This window comes from Octopus sinensis, linkage group LG18 (genome assembly GCF_006345805.1).
Source record: "Octopus sinensis linkage group LG18, ASM634580v1, whole genome shotgun sequence".
Lineage (NCBI taxonomy): Eukaryota > Metazoa > Mollusca > Cephalopoda > Octopoda > Octopodidae > Octopus > Octopus sinensis.
Genome location: NC_043014.1, coordinates 54147167 through 54169666, shown reverse-complemented (window position 1 = coordinate 54169666; position 22500 = coordinate 54147167). Strand labels below are relative to the sequence as shown.

The following is a 22500-nucleotide window of genomic DNA, read 5'->3' as shown; positions in this document are numbered from 1 at the left end:
ACGTGTGTGAGTGTGCATAAATGGTAAGTCAGTATATTGGCATCAGTGCTGTCAGTGAGATTGTTTACTTTCTCGAAATGCTCCAGAGTTCAGCAGAAGTGTGATGACTGGAGGAACGAAGAATAATAGTTTGAGAAACAAGGGTCAGAGACAGGAAGAGCATCTGTGGCCATAGAGAAGAAAAAGTTTTGTCTAACCCATGCCAGTGTAGAAAAACAGACATAAAACCAATGAGCATATTATACCATCATAATCATCATCATCATCATCATTTAATGTGCAAGTTGCATGCTGGCATGTGTGTTGGATGGTTTGACAGGGATCCAATGGACCCAAAGAGTCCATTAGGCTCCAGTGTCTGCTTTGGCATGGGTTCTATGAGTGAATGCCCTTCCCAATGCAAACCACTACAGGGAATGCTGGAGTGCTTTCTCGTGTTTCTAGCACTTTGGAGGCCACCAAGCAACTTGCTAGACTACAAACCCTGGTGGAATAAGGGGTTAAAGTATGATAGACGGGGTCAGAGCAGGTTCTTATTGTAGAGGAGCTACATGGCTACATGAGTTACACACACATCATTTAAGGAATACACATGCATTACTTCAAGTTTCATGCTTGGAGAGGGCAGAAACTGGATGGCCTTAAACAGTGCACCATGTATGATCTGACAAATGTGTGTGTGTGTGTGTGTGTGTGTATAAACACACACATACATGTATACATATACTAACATATATGTACACACACACACACATGTATATACACATACATGCATATATACACATTTATGTATACATACACACACGCACACATCTTGTTTCCTCACTCTCTGATTAAAGAAACAGAATCTCCCCTCCACTCACGCCCTCCCAACATAAATTCTTGCTGATTCAAAGCATTCAGCAATCTCCTCAGATTCTTGTGTTAACCCTAAAATATATTCACCTTGGCAGATTAATCCTTTATTTATTATTCTCCAACATTGGTGCCAACAAGATAAGAAGGGGCTTATATAAGAGGCTCCGTTATATAAGCAAAACCCTTTTGAAGAGATTTATTCAAAGAGACAATGCTGCACATGTCCAATCTGTCACTTTGGGTGAAAGGTCATAATCAAAATGATTTTTCTCTCCTCCAAATAATGTTTACATCATCATCATCATCATCATCATCATCAACATCATAATTGTGTTAATGTGTGAATTGAGGGGGTATTCAGTACAATATCTTATCAAGAAGTAACCCCCCTAAGAAAGATAATTTCAGAAAGCCCTTGAGAGGTCAATAAATACAAAGGTCTGCTGATCTTTTGACTGATTAACCCTTTGGTGTTCAGATTACTCTGTCAAATATAATGCTTTTTCATTCACATTGTTTTGAATTAATCCTGCATTATCTTGTAGTTCTGAGAATTTAATGATGTGATGGTTTATTTTGAGGATGTCATTGCAGGATATGATTGAGAGGCCTGATCCAGATGGTTTGAGCATAAAAGAAGTAGAAAATTTGGGCCAGATATTGCCAGTTTAAATGCTAAAGGGTTAATTGTTTGTGGTGATTGATCAGTTTGACGTTTGATAAGAAGCTTGGGAAGCCTGAATATCAATCCTGTTTGATCCGGTCTGTGATGACACTCTAGCTGTAAATGGGACTTGGGACGTCTGTGGATCTAGAGTTAAAGCAGGGTCTGCAACTTCCCGACTTGACTCACATGAAAGCCTTTTTGAAAGATTAAGGGAACAAATTCTGGGCCTCGAATTCAAATTGGGTCAAGTTTAACTTTGCATTTCATCCTTCAAAGGTCAATAAAACAAGTATCAATCCAGGGTGGAGGACTGTTGGATGGTCAGGCAAAGTACCCAAGGGTATCTTATCCAGCTTCTTTGAGTCCTGAGTTCTGGCAACACTGGTGCCAAGCTGTGTCATTGCAGTTTGGCATTCCTTCCTTTGACTAAACATTGGGTGTCATGGAGAGGAGAGACTCGCATAGAAGGACAACTGTCAGTCTTCATCACAACATTTTGCACAAACACGTTCAGATGCAGGGTGGACATGGAATAATGGAGTCCCTGGTCCTAGTTACCACCCTCTGCCACCAGCTTTTAGAAATTCATCCATCAACTAAAACTAACAAATGATGGTTGAAAAGCTTCAAACAATTGTGATACAACATTTCAAGATGTATAGATTAAACAGAAAGGAGTGAAAGAAGGAGACGGCCTTTCTGCCTTGCCTGTTCCGTATTATCCCTGCAGAGGATGAGGTACGTGACCCAACAAACTATAGCAGACTATAAGCTAACAGACCACAAATGCACCCCTGATCTTCAAACTATGACTAGCCTTAACTCTTTAGCATTTAAACTAACCATATCTGGTTTTCTATTCAAATTGACCAGATCCAACTGCTCAACCCACCCTACAAGGTCATTCTAAAAATAGACAATCACATCACAGAACTCTCCAAGACACAAAACAATGTCAATACATTTGCCAGAGTAATCTCAATGCTAAAGGGTTAATCCCATTTCAAGCTTATTTAAGAATTAAAACCCTAAAATTTGGAGACACATTAAACGATCCAGTGAAGCTCCAACCATGGCATGTCATCAGCCTTTGTTCTGCTCTTGAATTATTTGTCTCATTTTGAATATGCTCTTGTAATGAGATTCCTAGCATGGGTCTTGCCGTGGCCCCTTGTGCCGTTGCCAATCAATGTTCTGTCCTCTTCGTAGTAACCCACATCTCACTTGTGTCTCACTTGCCTGAGACATGCAATGGCAGATGATAAGGACAGAAGTTAGGGTTAGCGTTAGGAAATGCACAAATTAATTTAGCCGTAAGAATATAATACTTCTCTTCTAAACACACTGGGTCCAACATCCTAAGATCCAACCATGCCGCTCCTTTCTTAGCTTTCCTATTATGATGATAACCATCTCCTATTATCATACACACCACCACTCACAGGTTTCAACCATACACATTGTAATACAAACCATTGCAGTTACTCCTTCTATATATCTGTTAGAAATAGCAGCCAAATTTAAAGAAAAGAAGGGAAACAGTTTATGCTGTCTGGACACCTCTAAAACATGAGATGGTCATGGCTGGAATGCTTTGATAATAGGTCAACATCACAAGCTGAATATGCCAAGCCATTGATAGTATCTCTACAGTCTCACACAACTTGCTAGAAATAGCAGCCAAATCTCATTCAAATCAAACCTCCACCATGTTAAATTAGGAAGGACACATTGGGTTACATAGTCCAAGATATTTCTAAAATGATGGGATAGCCATGGTTGGAATACTTTTGATCATAATTCCATTCAGTGAAGAACAGAGAACTGCAGCTAAACAACGGCATCAGGTGATGCCTCCTTGTTTAACTCTTTTGTTGGCAGACTTCCATTGAACGACTCTGCCTTTGTCTTTTTTTTTTTTTTTCATTTTGGAAATAATGAAGAATTTGCTAAAACAATTTTGTCATTATTAAAACTGGTGGAACATAATCTAAATTTTAATGAAATGGTTTAATTTAGACCACTTTGTGGTAGGAGATTGGTATCACAGGACCAGGAACAGTTTCAGGTGGGATGCTGTCATGAAAGTTTAAATAGCTTTCCTGGTTCACTCTTGGACCGAATGCGTGTGTATGTGTGTATATATATATATATATATATATCAGAGTGGCTGTGTGGTAAGTAGCTTGCTAACCAACCACATGGTTCCGGGTTCAGTCCACTCCGTGGTATCTGGGCAAGTGTCTTCTGCTATAGCCCCGGCCGCCAATGCCTTGTGAGTGGATTGGTAGATGGAAACTAAAGAAGCCTGTTGTTATATGTATATATATATGTATGGTGTTGTGTGTGTGTGTTTGTCCCCCTAGCATTGCTTGACACACGATGCTGGTGTGTTTACATCCCCGTCACTTAGCGGTTCGGCAAAAAGAACTGATAGAATAAGTACTGAGCTTACAAAGAATAAGTCCTGGGGTCGATTTGCTTGACTAAAGGCGGTGCTTCAGCATGGCCGCAGTCAAATGACTGAAACAAGTAAAAAGAGTAAAAGAATAAAGAGTAGAGAGAGAGAGAGAGAGCTTATTGAATGTAGTGTTCAGGTGCACTACAGCTCATTATGAATAGGATGTAAGCATGGCCCTCCATTTCACTATCAGGTGGTTAAGGTTCATTCCGCTGGAGGCACCTTGGGCAAGTATCTTCTACTATAGTCTTTGCTGGAGGATCAGCAAAATACCTTGTGGTATTTAGTGTTCAGGTGCACTACAGCTCATTATGAATATGGATGTAAGCATGGCCCTCCATTTCACTATCAGGTGGTTTAAGGTTCAATTCCGCTGGAGGCACCTTGGGCAAGTATCTTCTACTATAGTCTTTGCTGGAGGATCAGTCAAAATACCTTGTGGTATTTAGTTTTGTTTCTTTGCATCACAAGTTCAAATCTCACTCAGTTCGACTTTGCTTTTTGATGTTGCTAAGACACGGATGCTAAAGGGACGTTCTGCAAGATATGGCTTTTTTATTTTTGACTTAGTCTGCCACCCAACATGCTCACCAGTATCTCATAAAACACACACACACACACACACACACACACGGTACAGAGTACTTCTTGGAACCAGTTAGTTTTCATGTAAGAGAACTTTCCGTTTCGCGACCGTTGCCAGCATCGCCCCGTTTCGTGTCCGTTGCCAGCCTCGCCTGGCCCTCGTGCCGGTGGCACATAAAAAGCACCATCCGTTCGTGGCCGTTGCCAGCCTCGCCTGGCCCTCGTGCCGGTGGCACATAAAAAGCACCATCCGTTCGTGGCCGTTTGCCAGCTCCGTCTGGCACCTGTGTGGGTGGCACGTAAAAAGCACCCACTACACTCACGGAGTGGTTGGCGTTAGGAAGGGCATCCAGCCGTAGAAACATTGCCAGATTTGACTGGGCCTGGTGAAGCCTTCTGGCTTCACAGACCCCAGTAGAACCGTCCAACCCCTGCCAGCATGGAGAACGGACGTTAAATGATGATGATGATGATGATGATGATGATGATGATGATGATGATGATGATGATTGCACCACACCTTTGGCCAAGTGCTTTTCACCATACCTTCGGCCAACCAATGCCTTGTGAAGGAAATTGGTAGATAGAAACTGTATGGAAGCCTGTCATATTGGTTTTCAAATTTTGACACAAGGCCAGCAAGTTTGGCGAAGGAGTTAAGTTGCTTACATTGACCCCAGTACTCTACTGGTACTTATTTTATTGACCCCAAAAGGATGAAAGGTAAAGTTGACCTTGATGGAATTTGAACTCAGAACCTGAAGACGGACAAAATACCGCTCAGCATTTTGCCAGGAATGCTAACAATTCTGCCATCTTGCAACCTTAAAGGGACCCTGCCATACTGGCACTAGAAAGGGCCTCCAGCTGTAAAAACCTTACAAAAGCAGGTAATGGGGCCCAATGCAGACATGAATATGATTATGAGATGTGTGCCTGTGTAAATCTTCACATTCTGTGCCTTGTTACTCCGGGGGGAAACAATGATCCAATGTTTACACTCCCTCTTGACAAGACATCTTATGATCAGGTGTTTTCAAAGACCAGTAGAATATTTTAAAAAATCCCTTGCTAAGACAGCAGGTAAGTGTTGGGGACAGGAAAGGCATCTGGTCATAAAATATTGCCTCAAATGAGTTTCCATCCGACCCATGCTAGCTTGCAAAAACAGAAGTAAAACAAACAAATGAACAGACGTATACTTCCTTCGACCAAATTTCACTCACAAGACCTTGGTCCATCTGTGGGAGGGCCATGATAGAAAGACACCAGTCCACGTTACAAACCAGAGGACCAGGCCACACAGTAAGGGGACTCACTGTGCTAGGGTGATCCTGGTTTCTTGTAATGAAGACTCGGACCATACTGAGTGATGGGCTGAATAGGATTGTCTGTGAAACTCTCACCCACCCACATGATACACAACCTAATAAGGAAATTAATTACACTAAACAATTAGGAATAATTAAAGACAGATAATTATTTCCCTCCTCCACCTCCACCTCTTCCTTTCCTATCAATACAGCAGCAAATAGGTCTGAGCTTTTGTTTTGATAGGAGGCGGCGGACTTTGGAGAACTGCATCTGTATAGACATAAATAATACACACACGCGCACACATGCAGACATACACACACATCACATACACACACACATGCATAGACACACGCACACACATCACATACACACACATGCATAGACACGCACACACATCACATGCATAGACACACGCACACACATCACATGCATAGACATACGCACACACATGCATAGACACACGCACATACATCACATGCATAGACACACGCACACACATCACATACACACGCACACATGTAGCTATGTATTAGTATGGAGAAGACAGAAGAAGAGTGGAACGTAGCATTAAGTCTGGTCAACTTGGTATTTTTGTTCCAGCAAAGCCAAGGGATGGTGGAGGGGAGTGGGGGAGGTGGTCACCAGGTAGTGGTGGGGAGGGGGGTGAAGTGGATGGTGCTGCCCTGAGATAGTGGGAGGAAGAGGTGGAGGAACTTGTCAACAGTTAATGACGGGGATCTTTGAATCAGTAATTCAGTTGCTATGTCAGTCAGTGTCCCAAATTAAATACAGTTGCAATTAGAACCTTAATTAGTGCAACAGTAATTAAAGATTTCTAGCAAAAATAGCAATTCTTTTCTCTCCTTTATTCAATTAGAAAAATAAAGAGACAGAGAACATTGTTTTCAATTCTGTTTTATCCGTCCTAATCAAAGAATCTTATTGCCAAGGGGTTGGCATTATCCTGTGTTAATGGAAGCAGTGATGGGTGCCAGGAATGGTCAAACGATGAAGGGAAGGACCAACAACATCCAGTTCCATGAATCCAATATTCTGACCTCAAATCCCAAATTTGAATTTTAGGTGGTTGTGCGGTTATGAAGTTTGCTTCTCAAACATGTGGTCTTGGGTTCAGTCCCATTGTGCAGCACATTGGGCAGGTGTCTTCTGCTATAGCCCCAGGCTGACCAAAGCCTTGTGAATGGATCTAACAGACAGAAACTGAAGGAAGCCCATCACGTGTGTGTGTGAATATGGTAATTTGTGGGAGATTTAAAACCAAAGACATTAATACGAATAAGAAAATAAGGAGAAGCAGAGAAGTCAGCGCAACAGGTATGACAAGAATTTTGAACACAGAAAGATTAAAAGAGTTAAGGAGAGGAGAGGGGGGAGAGGGACATGTCCAAGGACGGGGAATGGATCCAGGATAAGGTAGTGGTCAGCTGTTGGTGATGGTGGTGGTGTTGAACAGGTGTTAAGTATTGAATATTGCTTAAATAGATTGAGAGGGAGGCAAAGAGAGATTACTGGGTTTGTTTTAGGGTCAATTGTCCCAGCACATCCTTACCCTCTTTTGTGCAATCCCACCTAAAACTACCTCTGATTCTTTGAGAGAGAACCCTCTCTGATTGAAGCTATTTGAGGTCCTTGAGGCTAATACGAGGCACAAACATCTGCTTAAAACAGAGAAAGAAATGTAAGAGATATTTTACTAAATTCTTTCCAGAATTTATACAAACACATCAACATGAGGAATATGGCCATGAAAGGGTTGGATGCTTAACATAGCAAGAGGTTTACTGAAGCATTAACCGTATTCATATCAGGAAGAAAGTGAACAAGATCTGATAAATAGAAAATAATAATGTACATGGACAAATATTTCTAAGAGAAGTGAAGGTTGTTGGAGAGGAGAGTTGAATAAAAGCTGTAGAAATACCTGACTAGCACTTGTCACACACACACAATCAACAAGACTGGTTAGTCTTCAATTCTAATATTAGGCCTTGGCCTATATTCCAGAACTGACCAATTTGTGATTAACATTAAGATCCCCCACCACCACCACCAATAACCTTCAGTTGTAAATCTCCCACGGAAAATAATTCCTGTGAATTCATCAACATGACAAAAAAAACACAAAAAAAAGATCTCAGACTTCCATAAATGTTTGTAGGTGTGGGTGTGATAATAAGTTTGCTTCCCAACCACATGGCTCCTAGTTCAGTCCCACTGCGTGGCACCTTGGGCATATGGCTTTCATCATTGGTCTATTGATTTAGTGCAGACCCATGCCATCTAAACATCAACAGACTCGGAATAATGTGATAATGATGGTCTACGTTAGCAAAATATATTTTTTGTGAAGTTCAGAATTTTTTGGATGTCGATGGGTAAAGAAAAAAGAACAGTGAGAAGAGTTCTTTTTTGATTTTTCTTACAAGGAATTTTAGCTTTCCTTTTTTTTTTTTCCTTGGCGGTTTGATCTGAGGGGGAAAAAAGAGACTGAATTCAGGGTCTCCGCTGAACCTCACAGACTAGGGACATTGATGTAGAGTGGATTGGCTACTCTGTATGGCCAGCTACATTGAGGTGTCTCTCCTTTGAGTTCAGTGACCACACAAAAGTGGCCATCGAGTACAGACCCTACACCCCACTGGTTCAATTCAGGTCCCTTAAAAAACACCGGCACACTCTGCCCCTCCCAACTTTGTTTCCTCATAACTTTCTGAAAAATGGATATTTTTTAATGATATTTTCTATAAATAACTTTAAAATGGGGTATATTAAAATTATATCAGAATTTAATACGAAAAAAGAAAAATGGTGGATTTGCACACTTTCTGACGCACATCACAAAATGAAACTTGAAGTTTTGAAAAACAATGTGATGTGTGTTAATAAATATTTTTTGCGTATTAAATTCTGATATAAGTGTAATCTACACCATTTGAAAATTTCATAAAAAAATATCCAATTTTCTGAAAGTTATGAGAAACAAAACCGACTCTTGTGAATTCTCTGAAATTCCTCTCCCCACCCATAGGAAAAACTTTTTTGTTTTAGCAAATTTTGATATAATAGTAATTTACCCCCATCTGAAGCGTATTTGTAGAAAATTTCATAAAAAAAATATCCATATTTTTGAAGTTATGAGGAAACAAAGTCAAAGGGCGGAGACTTGTGTTGGTATGGCAAAACAATTACAAGTTGATAGAAAAAAGAAAACATGGCTAGATGAGACAAGCCAACGAAGGACCCTATAGCTGATCGCTCGACAGGCTAGAAACAGCAGTCAAATCTCCTTCCGTCTCAAAAAGGAGAACAGACACACTGGTTATATAATCTCAAGTCGAGATGTTCGCTGTTGGAAGTGGGGTTAAATAACAACAGCAACATGTGCAGGTAGAAGATTTTTATAGGGACGAGGTTCTGAGGGGGAAGGTGCAAGAAAAGGTTTAGTAGGAACCCTGGAAGATAAACTGTTTAAGTTATATAAGAGGAATATCGAAGCTTACATAACAGCCTGTGCTGTGACTTGGCACAATTATTGGCCTGACAGTGAAAGACAACCTGAGAGTTTATAAAGGTTGAAAGCAAACACCCATAAACATATTGGTAGTTTTGCCTTCTCTCATTCTTTTCCTTTTTTTTTTTTGTTTGTTTTTGTTGAAACCATTATTTTCAAAGACAGAAAAACTTGAACAAAGAAGAACCAGAAGAATGGGGTGAGTGGGAAAGGAATATTGAATAATTGGAAGAGTCAAATTCCTTGTTGTAGACTAGATCAGAATTAAGTGGTGAAGTAGACATCTGTTAAGACATCTCATGGTGATCATCATTATCATGATCACCATTATAGTTGTTCTGAACATACATATCACCCTTGTTCTCTCTTAGACTTTTCCTTTTTTTTTTTTTTTTTGACAGATGTCTTACACCATGAAATACTTCAACTGTTTTGCTGCTGTATAAAAGCTACTAGTTCTGTTGTTACATAACACTGATCGATGACACATTCCAAGCTTACGAAATAATGCAGTGAGCCCGTCCCATGCACGACATGTTGAATAAAACATTAAAAGTGCGACGACATTCTTTCCAGCTTTTGAAAGTTTTTTGTAAGCTGCTGGGGTGGGCGTGACCCGGGGGAGGGGGTGGGTGTAGAAACTGTCGGAGATAAAGGTTTAATTGTTTTGTGACATTCTCTTCGAATATGTAGTGAGGGATTGACGTGGGAAGATCAATTATTCATTAAGTTATATAAGACCAAGACGAATGTCGATACCTAGGTTATATAAGAGTTTCGATACCTAGGTTATATAAGAGTTTCAAACGTCTAACTCTAGACCACATACACACACACACACACTTTCTCTCTCTTCTGTAGATTTCCAAAAACATGGATCTCAGAGCTATCTGCCTTTTTTTTTTTTTAACAAGATCATATCTCAATGGTTTTGCAATGCCAGTACTGGTACCAATGTTTGAGATATTGAACTGGGCACTCAACGAAGTCCGCAGGTCGGATATCCAAACCAGAAAGGTACTGACCACCACCGGCAACACCAATAGATCTATGGTGATGGTGGTAGGGGAACGAGGTCTGTTCAAACAGCCTTTGAATGTTGCCTTGTAGGAGGAGGAAGCACTCCGTCGGTTACGACGACGATGGTTCCGGTTGATCCGAATCAACGGAACAGCCTGCTCGTGAAATTAACGTGTAAGTTGCTGAGCACTCCACAGACACATGTACCCTTAACGTAGTTCTTGGAGATATTCAGCGTGACACAGAGAGTGACAAGGCCGGCCCTTTGAAATACAGGTACAACAGAAACAGGAAGTAAGAGTGAGAGAAAGTTGTGGTAAAAGAGTACAGCAGGGATCACCACCATCCCCTGCCGGAGCCTCGTGGAGCTTTAGGTGTTTTCGCTCAATAAACACTCACAATGCCCGGTCTGGGAATCGAAACCGCGATCCTATGACCGCGAGTCCGCTGCCCTAACCACTGGGCCATTGCGCCTCCACGAATGTTGCCTTGTATCACTCGCACAACACCTGCTGAACAGTAAAGAAAAAGATGTGTCCATTTCATGCATATTCAAAAGTGAGAGCAACAATATCTTCAGAGTTGGAGAAGAACTACTGTGCAGGTTCTCTGAGAATACAACTGTCTCCTGTGACTCAAAGGAGGCTGGACTGGCCTACATAGAAGCAGGCTGTGTACCAGCAAAAAGCAATGCATGGGTACATATCCTGTAAGCTAGGGTATAACAACAGCATTGACATCCCACCCCGAAGGGAACGTCTACATTCAGGTATGAACAAACGAATATACTCATATCAGAGCTCAGTCTAAGCCGAGCTCTGTGTGTCATTACCAAAGGTCCAGTGGATATGCTGTGTGCCTTCTGTCGTAATAGAATTCCTAGGTTACAAGTCAGTAGGTATCATAGTTTTATAGACATTTTGCTTATCCACGGATTCCGGGATTGAAAATGACTTATTCCTGAAATCCGGAATCTCTATTTATATAAACGGCAAAATGTCTGTCTGTGTGTGTGTATCCTTTATACAAATCCACAATTTTTCAGTTAGAGGGCTCGCACTTTCTATGGTCATTCAAAACCATCCAAGGGTGATCGTGCACATCTTTACATTTCCCCAGTCACCCCGCAAAGCCATTAAAAGATCAATAGAAGTGACTTTTTTGTGAATTTTCTATGCAAAACCCAATCAAAATGCCCGAAACTTGATACGCCAATTGAATGCCAGCAAGCTGTATGTGATTGGTCGGAGATTTGGACAGTACTCTCGTGTATGTGCGCATGCACGCAGCTGTATATGCATGCACTAGCACTGTGACCCGGCGTTGCCCGGTCATAGTGCTAGTATGTTATAAAGTTAATAAAAGATTACGGACTTTGTCGTATTATTTCTTACAAATAACGGATAAGAACCTTAGCATGTTCTAACACTCTGAAGTTCAGACTTTGAGGGGAAAGGATGCGCTTGTGTATTAGGAAAATTAAGTTATGCAGCTATGCCTATGATACCTTTAGCTAGAAGGTGGTCCCCTTAAACTGAGCCTAAGTAATTTTTGCAAGTGCACCCGCATCTGCGTGTATCTATGGCCATATGTTTTTAGCAGAACTGCAAAGAGGTTTTACAGTTTTGGTGTTTTGAATTAACTGCTTCCACCATTGTTACTTTGATTGTTACATTGATTATAATTTTGTAATGTTTCTCACCCAAAACATGCTCCCCTGTTTGTAGCATACACAGGACCAACCATTGTTTGAAGTTGGTGAAATGATTTTGATACCCTGACTTCATGTAAGACTTTAGAATGGAAGTTTACAGAATTGAAAAGATATTTAAAATGGTTTCAAGGTGAGAATACTTAGGCCACCGTTGGTGACGTGGGTTTTTAGTTATCTTAGCGACATAAGGTATTTCACTGTATGCTCCATGTGGTGGAGTAGACAGGATGTTGGCGTCTGTTAGACGGCATTCTGTTGTAGAATGTGAAGACATTGGAAAGATCGTTTGAGCTCTCTTTATTCCGCTGTTGCTGTTTCCCGACTTATTGCTTCTGTAGAACAGAATCAGAAATTATGTAACATGCCATTTCTAGCTGTCCATCCCTCTCACTTCACCAATGCATCTGTGTCTCTCTGCTGTCAACAATAAATTCAACCAAACTTGAGACACACACAAGGAGCATCAACATTCAGGATATTTACTCAGCACTTTGTCGTAAATGAATACGGATGAAACGATGCAGTGTATTAAAAACATTCAAGCATTCTAAATCTCCTGGCATTTTCTAACTCACCTGAGAAACTCACAACAAACACACAGGTGCCGCAATACAAGCTTTTGGTCTTGATTATGTAACAACATTTTGTGTGTGTGTGTTTGCGGTCACGTACCGAGCTAATGCTTTACGCTGTAGCACTGAAACCGGTTTGTAGCCTCAACAAAGAACTTGTAAATTCAGTTTTAACATATTCAATACAGAGAACGAATCAAGAATAACGAAAAGAAAACATCATAATCTGAAATAACTATGGTCAAAAAAGACAGGGGAGACAACTTAGGAGTGGTGTGTGATTTTCGTCAACCTGGACGCAACATTGATTTTTCTTCTACTGAGGGACATAGGAAGGGAAACGGTTTTTTTTTGGGGGGTCGTTGTAATAAATAAACGTTTTTATTCAAACAGAAGGACCGAGATTTATAATAAATTGGAAAATGGGAGGTTGTGACATTGAAATACTTTCGAAGACCGTGAACGACGTTAGGTGCAATGAAATGGTTCCAGAAATGTGAAATCCACCCGCGACTACCCTCGTCCTTTCACCACCACCATTACAATAAATGCTACCACCAACATCGTAACAAGAACAACAACAGTGACAAACAATATCCCTGACATTACACAAACTCTTATAAATATCTTATAAATATCTCGATGTCTGGAGGAGAGGGAAGACGATACGACGTCGGTGGTGGTGGCGGTGGTAGTATTTCAGGTATTTAGTAGTAGTAGTGGTGGTGGTGGTGGTAATATTTCAGGTATTTTCGGGGAGAGGTCAGAAAGGGTCAAGACTGAATTAATTAAAAGACAAAGAAGTCAGTCAGATGTGTCAGAATGAGAAGATAAGGGACATTGCTAAACAAACTATCTTGCTGGCTAAAACAGCCTTACCTTCTGCTATGTTTTTTGCACAAAAACAAAAATGTCAGGGTTTCTCCCGCTTTTCTGTGATCTTTTAGTTTTTACATTCTTTTGAAAATTTTTTTTCTCAGATTTAAAGATTTTAACCTCTGAGATTATGCTTCTTCAAAATTATGCCAAACACATCTTTATATATAAAAGTCAAGTTGTGTGCTGTCTGTCTCCTACGATTTAGATTCCTAACTACTCCCACATTTTGCGGTGCAGTTTAACCAAAACCGGGTATCTTATAGTCGTGATTCATATCGAGCCCTTCTGGGTATTAGAGCGCGTCTACGATTAAAAAAAAAATTTACCATCAATTTTTCCCATTTTAATGCATTTTTCGCTATTATATAAGGGAAGTAACTCTCTAAAAATGTCTACGATGAGTCAACGATTTAAAAAAAAATTTACCATAATTTTTTTTCCATTTTTAATGCATTTTTTGCTATTTTTTGGCTATAACTCCCTAAAAATGCTTTATAGTTATTTCCCTTACAAACCCGAGCAACGCCGGGCGATACTGCTAGTATGTAATAAAAGCGAATAAAAAAAAAGGGTGGGTCCAAAATTGCTAACTATTATTTCCCCCTTAAAACAGATTTGAAATGTAAGATACTTAAAACATTTTCCGAACAAATGACGGGTTTTTGGTGTGTTGGATAATTTCTGACTCTATTCTATGGGAAATGCAGAGAACTATTCAGAAAATACACAGCATGTCTACACGACGAAACAGAAGTTGATGGAATTATATAGATAGGTGTAGGCATTTGAGGAAGGTATGAGAAGCAAGGGATTGAAACATTGCAGGACCGATCGGAATCCCTGTGTATTGCAGCATAGGTTTATTAAAAGCGATCTGGCGATGGATTGACGGAATCCGGAGAGCGTGGAAGAAATCTCTTTACGTTTTGAGTTCAAATCCCGCCGACGTCAATTTCGCCTTTTCAGACATTGTGCCTGTGTCAGAAACAGCAATCTTTCGGTATTGGTACACGACGTCAATCACCCACACAGCTTCCCTTCGTGACAGATAAAGAGGCTAGACTGAAAAACAGGGCGAATGACATCGTCTCCTCACAACGACACTCTGGAGACCAATACCGAAGGGTTGCCGAGATTATATACCTAGGACTACACAATCTAAATTGTCCTTTCCTTTTTAAGGCAGCAAGGCGTAATCTGAAGGAGATTTGGCTATTGTTTCTAGCATGTTGAACTACCACATAAAGGCTCTGTTGTTGGTTCAACCCTTCAACATAGTTTGTAGCTTATCCCCAGGTTTTGCCTTCTTAGTTGAGCATGACCTGTAATAATCAAGGCATTGCATCCACCCCATCTCTTTATGTAGGCAATGTGTCCTTCTTTTCTGAAGTCGGTAGGGTGTGGTTTGTAGGAGTTGTGCTGTAGTTTCTAGTATGATGACCGGCCACAAAAGAGACAACCTCAACGCCTCGTTAGCGAGGAATAACGGATGAAAGGCTTCGAGCTGTCATTCCGGTTCACAATAATGAGCAACCGATCGTCACCCTCCTGTCCGACTTAACACCCCAGTGAGTGTATATAAATAAACCCAAATGTGCACAGTTCACAATCAGCGGTGATGGAAATGAATCGGGTGGGTTGGGGTGTCGACATATTTCTCAATTTTCTGTGCGAGTGAAGATAGATTTTATTAGCTAAACGTCCAGTTCCGAAACTGAAATCTAATCAATTCCGTCCGCAAACAGTTTTCACAAAGCTTTCAACATTTTCTCGTACAGAAAAGCTGTCTCCAGTCTTCACCAACACTTTCGTTATTTACATTATTAAAATGAGTCAACAAGACTGTTTTTTTTCAAAGATATTTCATTACAGTTCACACAATCACGCAAACTCGATCGAATCGAAGACGGAGCCTCAACGCGGTCGTTCGATCTGCTAGAAATAAATCACATCAAATCACGTCCTTTCACAATAAAAGAAATAAAGAAGTTTTGCTCACTGCGACCGTCCTGGGACCTAACAGAATCGAGCTTTTGTTTTCTTTAATTTGTCTTTTTTTCTTTGCACTTAACATTAAAAATATGTTTTTTTTTTTTGTGGTGGATTTTTGTTTCATTACTTGAAAGAAAAAAAAGTTGCCTTTTCATTTCCTTCCGGAATGATGAAAAGAAGCGAAAACAAGCCACACTGAAAGAGCTGCCAAAATTCCACAGAATGTGGCCAGTCTTTTTCAGATCGTTAATTCCCTCTTTCTACTAATTGTCTTCACTAATCAAATTATAATTTAATTATTTACAAGTTTAAATATTTATTCAAATGGTTAGGAAAACAAATCACGTGCAATCTTGACTTGTTACTCAGACATAAAGTTGATTTCGGTGATTATGTAACGAGTCTTTTTGTTGAGCCACACAGCCCAACCCTGACCAAGCAGGTCTATGACCAACGGCATTCCAACTGTGACCATTCCGTCTTGTTTCTTTTTTTTAGACAGTGTATTTGTTATTTGAGATACTTTATTCCATTTGTTTCTTTAAAAAAATAATAATGGGTGTGACTTGAGAGTTATTTAGCTGCGATTTCTAGCAGAACGAGAGACCACATAAAAACTTCCCCGTTGGCCAGATGTCGCTTTACTAGTTTAAGATGAAAGGACGCGAGTTCATAGAAAATTGACTGCTAATTCTAGTGGGTCGAGTTGGTTCGAAAGGTTAAAAAAAAGAATTATTTATTTATATACGCAGAGGTCCACATGTTTGAAGTGATAAGAAATAAGATTTTGTTCGCTGTCACCCTTTGTAAACCTCTCCCATATCACACAGCTTAGGTAAACTTGTACAACTCGTGGACATTTCACGCTTTATAAATGTCATTCTGTTTCGATCCAGAACTCCGTCGATTTTCACTCCTAACATTGTTTCACAGGATTAAGCAGTTTCGATTTATGTCTTCGACTGAGTCGACATTGTTAAAAGCGAAACACTCGAATACAAATCCTGACAATACCATTTAAACGCGGCGTTAACTGGATATCGAAATCGGTTCGCTTACTCTGCTCCACGGGAAATTTTCAGCATTCGATGTTATAAAGGGGTTCACGAAATGTTACACATTCCCCCTATCGACTCCCTTATGTGGTTGCTCCACCTATTAAGGGCAGATCTATCACGATCGTATTGGACAAAGTCATCTCTTATATAACTAAAAAGGCGTGATAGTCATGGCTAGAATGCCTTTGGTCCGAGCTCTTCTCCATGTGGACTAACATTTCTTCTTTCCTATGTTATTGTTAACATAATGAAGTTAATATCACAGATGTAATTAGGAATATTAATGCAGCAATGTAAAGACAGAATTAGTTTGAGAAACCCGGGCAGGTTTCGGTCGGGATTCCTCAACGGAGCACAAACTTCACAGCGTTTAACAGGCAAAGTCTCGAATTTGTGATTGAATCAGGGATAAGAATTTCATGCAACAACATTTGGTTAAATATTGTTGTTGCTGATTAACGTTCTATCCCTTGATGTCCACAGGATCTTTGATCAAAAAAGCCTTCCAACAGTGACCACCGTCCTTTCTAAGAACATGTAGGTTTCTAATTTTCGACGGCTGGGTGTGAGCACATCCAATTGTTATTTCTAATAGGTTCTCAATCACGGCTAACCCAAAGAAGGGCCGGCCAGATATAGCAGCCAAACTCCTTCTTCACATCCCTACTGTCATCAAGAGGTCACACGAGACATTGTAGTCCTAGATATCCCTAAAAAACCGAACGGTCAATGCCTTTAATCATAGATATACTCAATCACATGGCTGACCTGGGGATAGCAACAACCACGGCAATACAGACGTTTAACTCCAGATCGGTCCTTACAGAGCCGACATGATTAAAAGCGTTCTGACAATGACCAACCCGTTTTTTTTTTTCATTCAAATATAGTCATTGCTATCTTAAGGCTTGGGTACACAATGTAGATGCCCGGGTCCCCGCAGGCAGTGCTGTCTTAAGGCATAACCACACTGGACGGTTACCCGAGGACCTCACGGATCTAGGGATCCAATTCTGATATATTGCATGTTGTGGCTTGCTATCGATAAATACTTTAGGGCTCAGTGCATTGATTTTCCTGGGGGCCTATGATGCCCCAAAGGCAGCCCTGCCCACACGTCTGGGGGCTCGATATTAATTCCATATATAATGTGGTTTACTGTCAATAAATGAATATTAGAAACCGCAGTGCATGGCCTCGAAGACTCTGGTGTTAAGACGGCCCTGAATAGAGTCTATTTAGGACTGCTTCGTTCAGCATGTCCCTCCTTTTGCGATAATAACGTGTGACTGTGGGAGACTTGGTTGCTACATCTAGCAGATCGAGGGATCGTGTAGAAGCTTTGTCGGGTCGTTTACCTTTGTATTTGATAACAGTATCAGGAAGTACAAAGACACAGGCATTGTTGATAATAGCAACACGGGTTGTAGTGTAGCGCAAATATAACCCCTAACAGGTTTCATAATAAACATAAGGCCTCAACCGAGAAAGGGAAAAGCAAATTCCTCTGCCTCTCATCCAAAGAGGAACAAGAAACTCGGAGCGAATGAGGCTTAGCGAAAGTTTTAGCATGAAACGAATGAAAAATGAATCCCAGCGAATGACACCAGATACTTTCTAAGAGTTTCCTGATGTAAACATATATCGTTTCCTCACAGGAATTCTGGTTCCATCATCGCTGGGCGAGTCTGGTGGAATCACCATTATATTGGGTCAAACAATGCCATCCTTATCCAATCTTTTAAAAAATATATAATTCTATACTTTATAAGATTACGGTTTGTTTCTTGGTAGAAAACTGGGCGGAGGTAAAGAATACGCACACCACCCGTTTTCGGCGTAATCCTAATCCTAACCCTAATCCTAAACGCCGAAAACGAATGGTGTGCGTATTCTTTACCTTCGCCGAAAATTTAATAACATTCACGTTTGAGTTTTCTTTTGAGTTTGTAACCGCAAAACGAAAGATCGTTTGTTTTGGGACGAATTAAAACAGTAATTAAATTTAATGTGTGTGAGTGTGCGGGCGCGGAAAAACTAAAATCTATGTTAGTAGCATAAAAATCACCAGTTGTTTGTTTGTCACTTCTCAGGTTTCCGTTTATTTTTCTGATGGCATGGTCAAGGACCTCAACAGACTTTTCTAACCCTTCTTCTTTCTCAAAGTCAAATCTGATCATTTTACGCCAACATATTTTAATAACTACCCAAGAGAAGAGAGAGAGAGAGAGAGAGAGAGACAGAGAAACCCGACTTCTAGTTATTATTACGATAGAGACGTAAGTCTATTATAATTTATACTAACATTCACGTTATATTAAGCATCTGCGTGTCGGCCTTTAAAGTGGAGCGACTTTAAAGTTTAGAAATGGGATCAATAATTAAAAAAGGACACTTACCAAGAGATTGAAAGCCCCAGTCGACGAGCAAAGGTTCAAATATATATATATTATAGGGAGAGAAGATGAATTATATAAATAAGGAGCGAGTGGTGAGTGTTGTGGTATCCAGAAGAGATAAACTAGATATTAATCACTAGAAATGGTCTTCGGCTTCTACTTTGCGAGGAGAGACAACAATCAACTCTGTGAAGGGGAGGAGGAGGAGGCAAAAGGAAATACGGCGGTGGCGGTGGGACTTACGCTGCCCCCCTCTCTCTCTTCAACTCTTTCCTGTCTGTTTTATTTTCATATCCCCCCCTTCCCACTTTTTCTTCTTTCTCTCATTTTTTCTTCTCTCTCCATCTCCATCTCTCTCTCTCTCTCTATCTATCTTCTCATGTCTCCCGCCACCCGCTGTCTTTCCTTCTCCTCTATGTATATATATGTGTGTGTCTGTGTGTGCAGGATTCTTATTTCTTCTTTCTTTCTTCTTCCGTGCTCTCTCTCTCTCTTTCTGCCTCTCTCTCGATCCTGCCTTCTTCTTCTTCTTCATTTCTTCTCTCTCTCTCTCGATATATATTTTCTCTTCGCTCCGTTCGTGTCACTCAGTTTATTTGTCTGCATTCTTTCTCGATTTTTTTCCTTTCTCTGAGTACACGCGCACACACACACACATGCATACATACATACATAGACACACATACATACATACATACATACATACATAGACACACATACATACATACATACCATACATACATACATACATACATACATACATACATACATACATACACACACGCGCACACACACATATATATATATATACACACACATACATACATATACACACATACATGCATACATACACACACCACATTTGACACACATATACCTCCCCCCCACCTCAAAATTTTCTCTTCCTTTCCACTCTCCTCCCCACTTCCCCCCCCCTCCATAAAGGACTCCCGCCACCCCTCCACCCCCCTTTCTTTTACCGAGTCCGGACAGAGCGGGACCAGAAGACTGAATCATTTGTGTTTTCATTGGCCAGAAAGAGAGCAGAACGGCTTCGATGGGACGCAGGATATTCGAGTCGGCTAAATTTAGAGAGAATGTCGGTAGTATTGGGGTGGATGTTCGGGTATTATTTGAAGAGAGAGAGAGAGAGGGAGGGGGGAGGAGCTGAGACAGATAAGTAAGGATAGGGAGAGAGAGAGAAGGGGACACGCAGAGCTAAAATGTTACGAAGGAAGAAGACTTACCAAGCGAGACATTAAGTTTGTGACATTTAAACTTATTTCTTCGTCGAAAGCATTAATTCTCTCAACCGGTGTCCACAGAAGATTTGTGCGAATTTATCTACATTGCTGTGTGGTAAGAAACTTGCTTACCAACCACATAGTTCAGGGTTCAGTCCCACTGCGTGGCACCTTGGGCAAGTGTCTTCTACTATAGCCCCGGGCTGATCAAAGCCTTGTCAGTGGATTTGGTAGACGGAAACTGAAAGAAGCCCGTCGTGTATATACATATGTATATATATTTATGTATGTTTGTTTTTGTGTCTGTGTTTGTACCCCCACCATCGCTTGACAGCCGATGTTGGTGTGTTTATGTCTCCGAAACTTAGCGGTTCAGCGAAAGAAGCCGGTAGAATAAATGTGAGTGGATTCGGTGGACGGAAACTGAAAGAAGCCCGTCATTTATATATAAATATTATGTATGCGCGCGTGTGTGTCTGTGTGTGTATGTTTGTGTGTCTGTGTTTGTCCTCCCTATTATCGCTTGACAACCGATGCTGGTGTGTTTACATCCCATCGGCAAAAGTGACCGACAGAATGAGTACTAGGCTTACAAAGAATAAATCCTGGGGTCGATTTGCTCGAGTAAAGGCGGTGCTCCAGCATGGCCACAGTCAAATGACTGAAACGAATGAAAGAATAAAAAAGCATATACGTTAAACAAAGGTTTGTTTATATGAAAGCAACGGTCAGAATCAGAGCGGGACATTTCCTGGCTGGCGGAGATTCGGTGCTGAGGAGGACAGCACGGTGAGTTTCGCCTTAACTTGGACTTCGAGTTTCGCATTACGGTTGACTAAACCGTTTGGTGGAACCTGAAATTCCATTCAACACGAATTTTATCAGTTTTATGTATGCATTCATCATGCATGAGTACGTACACACACACACACACACACACACACACACGATGGTAACAGCATCTTAACAAACGATTGCCGTCTCTTCTTGTGTCTCCATTGTCATCCCTTGTTTGTCCGTGACTTCGTAGATGACTTTTTAGACCACCTGAAGATCTGCACGGTTTATGACACGAGTGAGAGACGAAAGTTGTGCTTTCCACGGCAGCATTGATGGGATCGCTTTGTGGGATACAAACACTTTGCACCTTTTCGTGTCCTTTGACTCCGGAGTTTCTTCTCCAGGCCTCACCGCATACCACGAAGGTTGTCTCGCTCGGTCTTTGGGGAATAATGCTACAAGTGGCTGTTCTTTCGTGCGACTTCAGGTGATTAACAGAACCAGTCTTCAAAAGGAATACAGTTGACCGAATTCGCCTGTCCAGCAATTGATGATTTTTTCTGTCGAGACTGTGAGCATTACCTTCCCATAGTTGGCACTTGAGTTATTCAGGTCATAGACGGTATTCTTAGGGCCCTCGATGCGTTTGGCTTTCCCTCGCAACTGGAGCCAGTAGGTTTTGATCTCGGGGACAGTAAGCACCCTGACGGAATAACTCTCTTCCCATACAAAGGAGGCAGACCCCTAATCTGGGACGCGACGTGCTGCGACACGTTCTCCGGCTCCAACCTCCCTGCATTGGCCGCAAACCCGCGTTTCGGGCCCGCAATGAAGAGGAGCAGAAGATTGACAAATACATGAGCTTGAGTGGCTGCTATTAGTTTGTGCCACTCTCCACCGAGACCTCAAATATTCTCGGACCCTGCTCTGCCAATTTCCTTCGCAAAATCAGGCTAACTGTGGCCCATCTGATAAATGATCGCAAGAGGCGAGTTGGCCACTGCAGTGAGTGTCTCTGGTCATTCTTCACAGAAATGCCCTAGCAATTATGTCTGCGAAGCACCATTTGTTCTGGAGAGTACAATCCATTACGCCGCCCACCACCATCTTCGGCTGCCTAACCCCTCCTTCTGCCCTGTTTCCTTGGTGAATTAGCTACGAGTTATTTTTTTTCTCGATAATTTGAATTTTTATAACTTTTAATGTTTTTTCTTTCTTTTTTTCCTGTAAAATTTTGGTAGTAAATTGGTTTCTACCGTAAAAAAAAATGAAAAAATGGGTCGGAGGGGCTGTTCCAGAGCGCCTGCCTCGCCATCCTCCCAGGCAACATTTTTTTCCATTTTGTCCGCCGGCCCCAGGAGGCCGATTGACAAGTCTTATGTCCCTTACATATGATGATGTCTATTAACGCAACTTTCATAA

The 22500-nt window shown here is 41.1% G+C and overlaps 1 protein-coding gene across 6 annotated transcripts in view; it reads right to left on the bottom strand.

Moving 5' to 3' along the window:
- LOC115221323 overlaps positions 1-22500 on the bottom strand; it is a 116009-nt gene that overhangs the window by 54504 nt on the left and 39005 nt on the right. Inside the window, exon 1 of one of the 6 annotated variants that reach the window (XM_036511085.1) lies at positions 19055-19279. The exons of 4 other annotated variants lie outside the window; for them this stretch is intronic. The gene's annotated coding sequence lies outside the window, so the exon portion shown is untranslated. Of the gene's footprint in view, positions 1-19054; positions 19280-22500 lie in introns of those variants that run through there. One more of the 6 variants, XM_029791494.2, reaches the window with a different exon arrangement.